General features: G+C 24.4%; 1 protein-coding gene across 3 annotated transcripts in view; it reads right to left on the bottom strand.

The window, feature by feature from the left end:
• LOC136089214 (uncharacterized) overlaps nucleotides 1-10,000 on the bottom strand; it is a 145,486-nt gene that overhangs the window by 32,680 nt on the left and 102,806 nt on the right. For 2 of the 3 annotated variants that reach the window (XM_065814966.1, XM_065814964.1), the window contains exon 8: nucleotides 9,268-9,300. The exons of the other annotated variant lie outside the window; for it this stretch is intronic. The gene's annotated coding sequence lies outside the window, so the exon portion shown is untranslated. The remainder of the gene's footprint in view (nucleotides 1-9,267; nucleotides 9,301-10,000) is intronic. 3 annotated transcript variants of the gene reach the window in all.

The following is a 10,000-nucleotide window of genomic DNA, read 5'->3' as shown; positions in this document are numbered from 1 at the left end:
TCATTATTTGAGCATAATAATTAGTTTTTGTGATTTTATGCGTAGACATAAACGTTCTATAAAATATAAAATTTATTATTTGAAACACAATTATTTAAAATGAGATTAAATGCAGCTGAACGAGAATCTTTTCGAATGCAACAAAAATGTTTTTTGTAAATAAACCTAATATATAAAAAAAAAATCGTAAATCATTTTGAAAAGGAAGGATTTGCTCGAAGTACAATATATGATAACCTAAAATGACTTGAAACTGTTCAATCGTTTTCTGATAGAAAGCATCCTGGTCGTCCGACATCCTGGACTAGAGAAAAGAAAGCTGAATTAACGAGACTTGTCAACAATCGAAAAGGGGTCAGTCAGAGAAAAATAGATATTAAATTCGGTGTAAATCAATCGACAATTGGTCGTCAGTTAAAAAAAATGATTATTAAATATAGAAAATGTAAAAAGACTCCACAATACACTATAGAACAACAAATAAAGGCAAAGAAAAGAAGCAGGAAACTAGTTAACCAACTCTATAACACAAAATCGTTTCTAGTCATCGATGACAAAAAATACTTTTGTTTTGCAGGGGACAACTTGCCTGAAAAATCTGGATACTACACAAACAACAAAAAGACATGCCCAGAAAGTGTTCGTTTTATAGGAAAGAGAAATTACCAAAAAATTATTAATGTGGATAGCCATATCTGACCGTGGTATGTCCAAGCCATTGTTTTGCACTTCCAAGGCTGTAGCGATCAATTCATCAATCTATATTAATAAATGTTTAGAAAAACGACTTCTTCCATTTATTCACAAGTATCATGGAGACTTTAACTATTTATTTTGGCCAGATTTAGCAAATTCTCATTATTCTAAAGATTCTCTAAATTGGATGGACCAATATGTCTTATACGTTGATAAAGAATCCAATCCCCCAAAAGTGCCTCAAGCACGACCAATTGAAAATTTTTGGGGACATTTGTCACAGAAGGTTTACTAGGGAGATTGGCAAGCTTCAACAGAGCAAGTTTTGATTGATCGCATTAAACTAAAACTACAAGAAATTGATTTAAACTTTTTACAGTCGCATATGAAAGGCGTCAGAGCAAAATTAAGAACAATTGCAGATGGTGGTGTTTTTTGATATAAAAAATAATATATTTTTATTAAAAGATAAATGCTTTATTTAAAAAAAAATATAATACTAGTTTGTTTTTTTATTTGTAACTAAGTTATTGACGTTTTTATTTTGTCCGATAACTTCCGCATCACCCGTTAATTATCTTCAAGAAAAGCTAAAAAAAAACTGTTAATTTAGATTTAGGAACATAAGCTATGGTTTATTTCTCGTCTTAAAAATGTACTCATTATTTGTCCTAAAAGTCCGCTGTTTGATCATTAGTCATATTTAGTTGTTTCACATCAGTTGTTATAGTCAAAAAAACTAAACAGCTCAAAAAAATTGATAAAAACTAAAAAACTGACGAGACTGAATAAAAAAATAACTGTCACTTTATTCACTATTCAAACCTAAATAAATAAAAAAAGTACAAATATGGTTAAAATTAGAAAGAGATTATTTACTGTAAATAAAATTTGAACATCAAATTATTTTCCATCTATGTAATTTATCCATATGTTTATGAATAATAAAATTTAAAAAATTTAAAAAAAAATCAATCTCATTTAACGACCAAAATATCAGGAACCTCTATATCTAAAAACAAATAAAATCAAGTTCTACTTTTACTATATTACAATTCTTAAAGCTATAATATAAAAACATAACATATTTAATTTGTATGTTTTATATATATATATATATATATATATATATATATATATATATATATATATATATATATATATATATATATATATATATATATATATATATAAAGAGAGAGAGAGAGAGATTTAAATATACATTATATAAAAAAATCATGCTGCCGGAGGCTTCAGTACAGTATGAACTGACAAAGAGCCTGACTAACAGCTGACTGCTGCAACATCAACTACATGTTTAGCATGACGCAGCAAACATTTCATTCAATATTTTTGGCTCTTTTCTTCTGAGATACATATTGAGATACATAAATAAACATAAATAAATAAATATATATATATATATATATATATATATATATATATATATATATATATATATATATGTTTATATATTATATTTATGTTTTATATATATATATGCTATACATATATATATATATATATATATATATATATACATATATATATATATATATATAAATATATAAATATATATATATATATAAATATATATATATATATATATAAACTAATATATAAAGAAATGATTGTGAATAAATATATTTATTTATATATATATATATATATAGTTAAATTTATATAGACAATATATATATATATATATATATATATATATATATATATATATATATATATATATATTTAAAGTTAATCTTATATATTCAATATCTACACATATATACATACTCATATATATACTCATATAGGTATGTGCATGTTTGTATATATATATATATATATATATATATATATATATATATATATATATATATATATATATATATATATATATTTAAACAACTTTAAAATGTATTCTACACAATAGAGTGCTCAATGTTCTTAAAAGAACAGGGCCAATATATATAAGTAGAGAATCACTTAACATTTCTGATGAATCATTGTTGATTAAACACAGTGTAAAATGTGAAAAATTAAAAAATAGAAAAACTTTTGTTAAGTGAATTTCTAATAATATATATATATATATATATATATATATATATATATATATATATATATATATATATATATATATATATATATATATATATATATATATATATATATATATATATATATATATATATATATATATACATACATAAATATATATATATATATATATATATATATATATATATATATATATATATATATATATATACATATATATACATATATATATTTATATATATATATATATATATATTTATAAGTAGATGTATATATATATAAGTATATACAAAAATATATATAAATATATAAACATATGTCTATATATATATATGTATATATATATTTATATATATTTATAAGTATATATATATATACAAGTATATACAAAGATATATATAAATATATAAACATATGTGTATATATATATATAATATATATATATATATATATGAACATATATATATATATATACATATATATATATATATATATATATATATATATATATATATATATATATATATATATATATATATATATATATATATATATATATATATATATATATATATATATATATATATATATATATATATATATATATATATATATATATATATATATATATATATACTGTACCTGATCCTGGAAATTACAGGCCTATTTCCCTCACCTCTGCAGTTGGAATTTTAATGGAGAAAATAATGCGTGATGTCATGACTGAACACCTAGTTAAGCATAACCTGTTATCTCGGCATCAACACGGTTTTGTCAAATCTAAATCGTGCATCACCAATCTTCTTGAAGTACTGGATATCATTACCGAAGCCTTAAGTGACAACTGTGCTGCATTGCTCATCTTGTTAGATTTTACCAAAGCTTTCGATCGTGTGTCACATTCTCTGCTTTATCACAAACTGGCTGGCTATGGTTTTGGCAAAAATATTCTTGCCTGGCTCAAGGACTTTCTTGAAAATAGGAAGCAGCGTGTCGTTCTGGGAAATTTCGCATCTGAATGGATGGATGTCCAGAGTGGTGTTCCTCTCTAGAGGATCGGTCATAGGACCTCTTCTATTTTTGCTTTTTATTAATGACATGCCAGAATTAGTCAAAAACAGTTGCATACTATTTGCTGATGATAGCCAGTTGGTTGTCAAAATAAAAACAGTTACAGACTTGGGGTTTGTTCAAAAAGGCATTGATATTTTATGTGATTGGTCAAGACTTTGGTGCATGGAATTTAGCATAAATAAATGCAAGGTTCTAAAGTTTCATGGTGGTTCCACAGACATTGATATCCCCTATACAATGGTGAATAATAATGGCAGTCACATTCCTCTTGAAGATGTATCCGTTGAGAGAACATTGTGCGTTTTAATAAACAATAAACTCAAATGGTCAGAACAAATTAGTCATGCCATTCTTAAAGCTAACTCTGTACTTGGCCTACTCAGAAGAACTTTTAAAAAATGGAATCCTAGTATGTTTGTGAAGCTCTATACAGCATATGTAATGACCGATATTGGAATACTGTGCACCAATTTGGTGCCCTTTTCTTCTAAAAGACATTAAAAAATTAGAATTAGTCCAACGTAGAGCTACTAAACTTGTTCCACAATTGCGCAACTTGAAATACGAGAAATGATTAGCAAATCTGGGTCTCAGCACATTAGCTGAACGTAGAACAAGAGGAGATGTAATCCAATTTTTTAAAATTTATAAAAAACTAAATGTTGTTAACTGGCAACAGAAGACAAACCAAGCAAGTGCTCTATTATGTGATGGACCTGCAGGTCATCTTCGTGGTGCCAAGCATAAAATTGAACGAGAATTAACGAAAAACACTCAAAGACATAATTTCTTTATAAACCGAGTGGTGTCATCATGGAACACTTTGCCTGCTTCGGTAGTTGCTTCAAATTCAGTTAACGAGTTCAAAAACAATTACGACAAATGGAACCGTTCTCTACGTCGGTCTACTATAGTCGGGTCACGTTAGTTACTCGACTCATAGAAGTCTAACTTCTATTGTAGAATTTTACTATAATAATAATAATAATAATAATATATATATATATATATATATATATATATATATATATATATATGTATATATATATATATGTATATATATATATGTATATATATATATGTATGTATAAGAAACATGTATATACCTATATATTTATATACATATAAACATTTTATTTATATATATATATAAATACATATATAAATATATTATATACATAATATTTATATTATAATATTATAGCCAAAACTAAATTTTTGGAATTGGAACAATCCTGACTTATTTAAAAACTGGGTAGCACTTATCAATTGAAAGTTATGGAAGCCCATTAATAATTTGGCTATCTGTGCTAAATAATTTGAAGAAATATTAGCAAAAGTGTAACATTAGATTTAAATCCTGTTCCAACTATTTATTGCTTAACTAAAAAATACCACCATCAGTATAACTAACTTCATGGAAAACTTAAATACCACCGTCTGTTAGTTATCCATTAAACAATCAGGATAATTCAAGTTAATAATTCAGGATAAATTATAAAAAAAAGATAAAATTAATTAAACTTATTATAATTACATTTTAACCTTCTAGAGTATCAGCTTACAATATATTATGGTAAATCATCTGTTTTCTAAATCATCTTATGATACATTGTCTCCATGGTTTCAAAATCGGCTGTGCATTGGAAAAAAAAAAGTGCATTGGAGGAATTTTCAGCTTATATGAAAAATCACATCGAAGAAAATAGTTTGTCAAATGATTTAATAACTGAACTCAATGAAATAAAATACAAAAAACCAGTTGGTAAGCCAAGGTTTTCATCAAACCTTTTACGATATTCCCTTATTCGTCCATATACATCAGTGCACGCCTAAAAAATGTTATGAGATTAGTTTCCTTTACCATCATTTTGTCTATTAAAAAAACTATTAAAGGTAGGGTAATACCATTAAAATCTATAAATTGTTTTTTTAAACCAAGATAAAATTGATAAAGATATTGTGATGGATGAAATATATATGCAGAAAGAAGTGCAAAAATAAGGTGGTAAAATGATAGAAGATAGAAAGGGAAATTTATATGAAGGGGTAATGACCTTCACGATTGCTACTTTGAAAAAAAAGTTTAATTTTGTTACAAAAGCTATACCAGAAGTAAAAATTGAGGTTAAATTGAGGGCTAGCTGACCATGTTGATGAGTGCATTACATCTCTACAAGAGAATGAATTTTATGTTCGTGGTGTAACTTCTGAAAATCAGTCTACTTATGTTTCTGCTTTTTTACATTTGTTGCAAAAATTTAAAAATACCAACCATGTTAGAAGTATTACTTATTCTACAAAAAAAGATTGTATAATATATTTATTTGTTGACGCTGCCCATCTTCTCAATAACATTCATATCAATTTACTAATTTCTAATTGTTTCATATTCCTTGCTTTTTGTTGTGATCAGTTTCATGATATTATTGATGTACATGCTGGTGAAATGTCATGTAAGTTACTTTATGATGTATATGATAAAGACAATTTACTTCAGTCGAATTTAAAAAAAGGTTTTAGATTATCTTATATCATTTCATCCAGGAGATATTGACCAAGACTATTTTCCAGATAGGACTGATGCATCATGCCTTTTAAAGTTAATTAATATGTGTTGTACATTAAGTAACAGTAACCAAATTTAAAACAACAATTTTTGTATTGGAAATGGTTATAGGTGTCATGAAACCTTTATTTTTTAGAAAACTAGCCTAATGAATTGAGAATTGGCAATAATCTCAAGTTTCAAACTCTTAAAAGTTTACATTAAGTAAACATCCATGAGAAGTTTTAGGCACCACCTTAAGATAAACAGCTTTACTTATTAATGATTTAATTCAAGAAGAGTATCATTTTTTAGTATCACACTTGTAAACTGATCCATTAGAACTAAGATTTTTAAAGCATCGTCAAATGAGAGGTGGCAGATTTTGTATTGGTTTGCGTGAACTTGAGACATCTGAGCTCATTTTAGCTTTGAAAACTTTACTTTTATTAACTTAAACTTTTTTTTACTTTAACTTTACATTTTTTGATGAAATTCAAAAGAACAGTGTAAAGGATTTTAAATGCAGACAAAGAAAATGATTGAAGCTGAATTAGTTAAAGTAATAAACAATCAAGCTGAACTGAATTGAAGTAGCAAATGCTAAATTATACAGCTGAATTATTATACTTTTAATGTATATTCTTCTGTTATTGTTAGGTTTTTGTTTATCATTTTATATATCTCGTAAACATTATTTAGACTTTATCTTGAGAAAAAAAATATATATATATATATTTATATACATATACATATATATATATATATATATATATATATATATATATATATATATATATATATATATATATATATATATATATATATATATATATATATATATATATATATATATATATATAAAGGCATTAAATAAACTATTATTTGCATATCTTTTGAAATAAATTCACCCCGCTATTAAAAAATCGATTTGATGTCAAAATCGATTTTAAGTCAGATTAAAATACTTCATTTCATGCTTCTTAGGTAAAAGTTCATTCTCTCATTCTGTTTCACCAGTATGTTGGACCTATCTTGCTCAAATCTGAAAGCAGAGAATTTAAATGCATTAATCAAATATTTGCAAATACTTAAATATGTCAAATTTGTGCTCTTAGTATGCTTGTGCCTTTAGTGTGCTTTGTTGAGGGTACATTAGGAGCACTTTGTATGACATTAAGTTAATTAGATAGACTCAGGAAGCTGAATATAGTCAAGTTCTCTAATAAGTTAAAACATGAGTAAAGTCCATAAAAATATTATACATAAAAAACTATACCCACCACCAAACTTTTTCTATCTATCTTTAAATTTGTTTGTGGCGTTGAAGTAACTTTTGATCAGGCTTGAACTTGTCATCTTAGTGTTAATGCCTGCTATTCTTTGGATCTTGTGGTAGTCACTATGTGATAGTGACTATGTATGTGCTATGTGACTATTGCAAGATCATATGGGTCAAAGCCCAGCATTTACTTATGCATCTGTTGGTTGTGAATTCAGGTTTGAATTCTCTTGTCAATAAATGGAAGCAATTGGTAAGGTTAAGAAGGGCTATTTCTTGCAACATATCAAAGAAGCACTCTTTTCCATTTTTAGTATTTTCATTAACAATTAATTTAATATAGTCGATATGTCTAGATTAAAGATTGGCAACACATGTGCGGATTAAAAAGAAAAAAAAAGTTAAATACATTAATAATGTAGGCACATTACTAACCATATTAAAAAAAAAAATAGAAAATACACTTTTAAACAAAGAAAAGAATTTGTTAACAATAATAAAAAAAAAAACAAAGTAATATATTATAATCATATTGGGTTAATTTATTACTATAGATCACTAGATTTCTCTTAAAAAAAGAAAATACAGATCCATTAAAAATCCATAAGAGGTTAGATGACCACTACATTAGAGTCGCAATTCATTGAAAAGTAAGATGACAACTACATAGAAGTCGCAAGCAACTGCTGTATAAATAGGAGTCAACAGCAAATAAAAAAGTAGTTAGTTGTTGTGTTTTATTTTTTAATTTAACATAATTCATATATAATATATACACTTTATACTATTGTATCTTTGTTTTTATGTGGATTTTGAAACACTTTTGTTCGTGTTGCTACACTATAGATAAGTTATCAGAGGGTTGTTCATTAAAATATCAAAGAGGTTTTTTTTTATTAGATCAATTGCAAAAAGATTAAAATTACCTCGACTGTTTATAATTAATGCAGGGAAGAGTGAACATCGACAGAATGCCCAGAATATATATACGTTGAGTGGATATATATACCTTATAGGGTGCATATAAATACCTTAAGGGTTTTTTAGTATGGATAGCATTTAGTCTTTGACTAAATGCTAGCCATACTAAAATTTGGGGTTCAAATGGTTTTTCCTTTGTATTTAAATTATTTTAAATTAACTGTTTTTATTATAAGTATTAGTAATTTTATTATAAATTTGAAAACACTTGAAATAAGCTCTCTTCTACAATTAGCTCATGTCTGAAATGCATGAAGATCAAAATTAGTTTTATTTTTTCAGACACTTTCGGAAGTTTAAATTAAGTCCATAAATCTTTACAAAAAATTATTTCATACGCTTATCAATATTTTTTACATTTAATCCTTTATTTTATATTAAGTATAACTCGTTAATAAAATAAAACTTACTTCTAACCTATTTTTTATTTTTATTTACATTTTATATTATTTTATTCTTAAATTTTATTGTTTTAAATCTTTGCAATTACAATATAAAAAAGAAATTGATAATACATTTATAAAAAATGACGAAAATAATAAAAATATAAAAAAAATACAAAAAAAACTTGGCGAAGATAAACTACAAACATTAAATAATGAATTGAAAATTGAATCTAGAGCTAAACCTGGTGTATCTGATTTTGGGCCTTTTTTTGAGGCTAAAAGAAACATTAAATAAATCAGATAAAAAAAAAAACACATTAACAAAAAACTAATGAACAAATAAATATTTTAACAACAATAAGAAAATTGAACAGTATATATATACATATATATACATATATATATATATATATATATATATATATATATATATATATATATATATATATATATATATATATATATATATATATATATATATATATATATATATATATATATATATATAATTTACTAGTTAATGCTCTGTTCTTTAAGAGCATTCTATTTGTAAAACACACTGACTTGACAAATATATAAATTTATATATATGAATATATATATATATATATATATATATATATATATATATATATATATATATAAATATATATATATATATATATATATATATATATATATATATATCTATATATACAAATAAATTACGTCAGTTCATACTACAAATACAGTGATCAATGTTCTTAAAGAAAAGAGCAATAATCAATTAGTAAAAACACTTATTTAACCTTTTTCTTCAACCTTATGTTTTTCAAACAGTAGGTTCATCAGGAAGGCTTTCTGATGAACCTACTAATGGAGGAACATAATGTTGAAGATAAAAGTTAGATAAGTGTTTTTACTGATTTATAATTTATAATTTCTACATATATATATATATATATATATATATAAATATATATATATATATATATG

The sequence above is a fragment of the Hydra vulgaris genome, chromosome 13 (genome assembly GCF_038396675.1).
Source record: "Hydra vulgaris chromosome 13, alternate assembly HydraT2T_AEP".
Lineage (NCBI taxonomy): Eukaryota > Metazoa > Cnidaria > Hydrozoa > Anthoathecata > Hydridae > Hydra > Hydra vulgaris.
The sequence above is the reverse complement of the archived record's forward strand: the minus strand, read 5'-3'. Positions and strand labels throughout refer to the sequence as shown.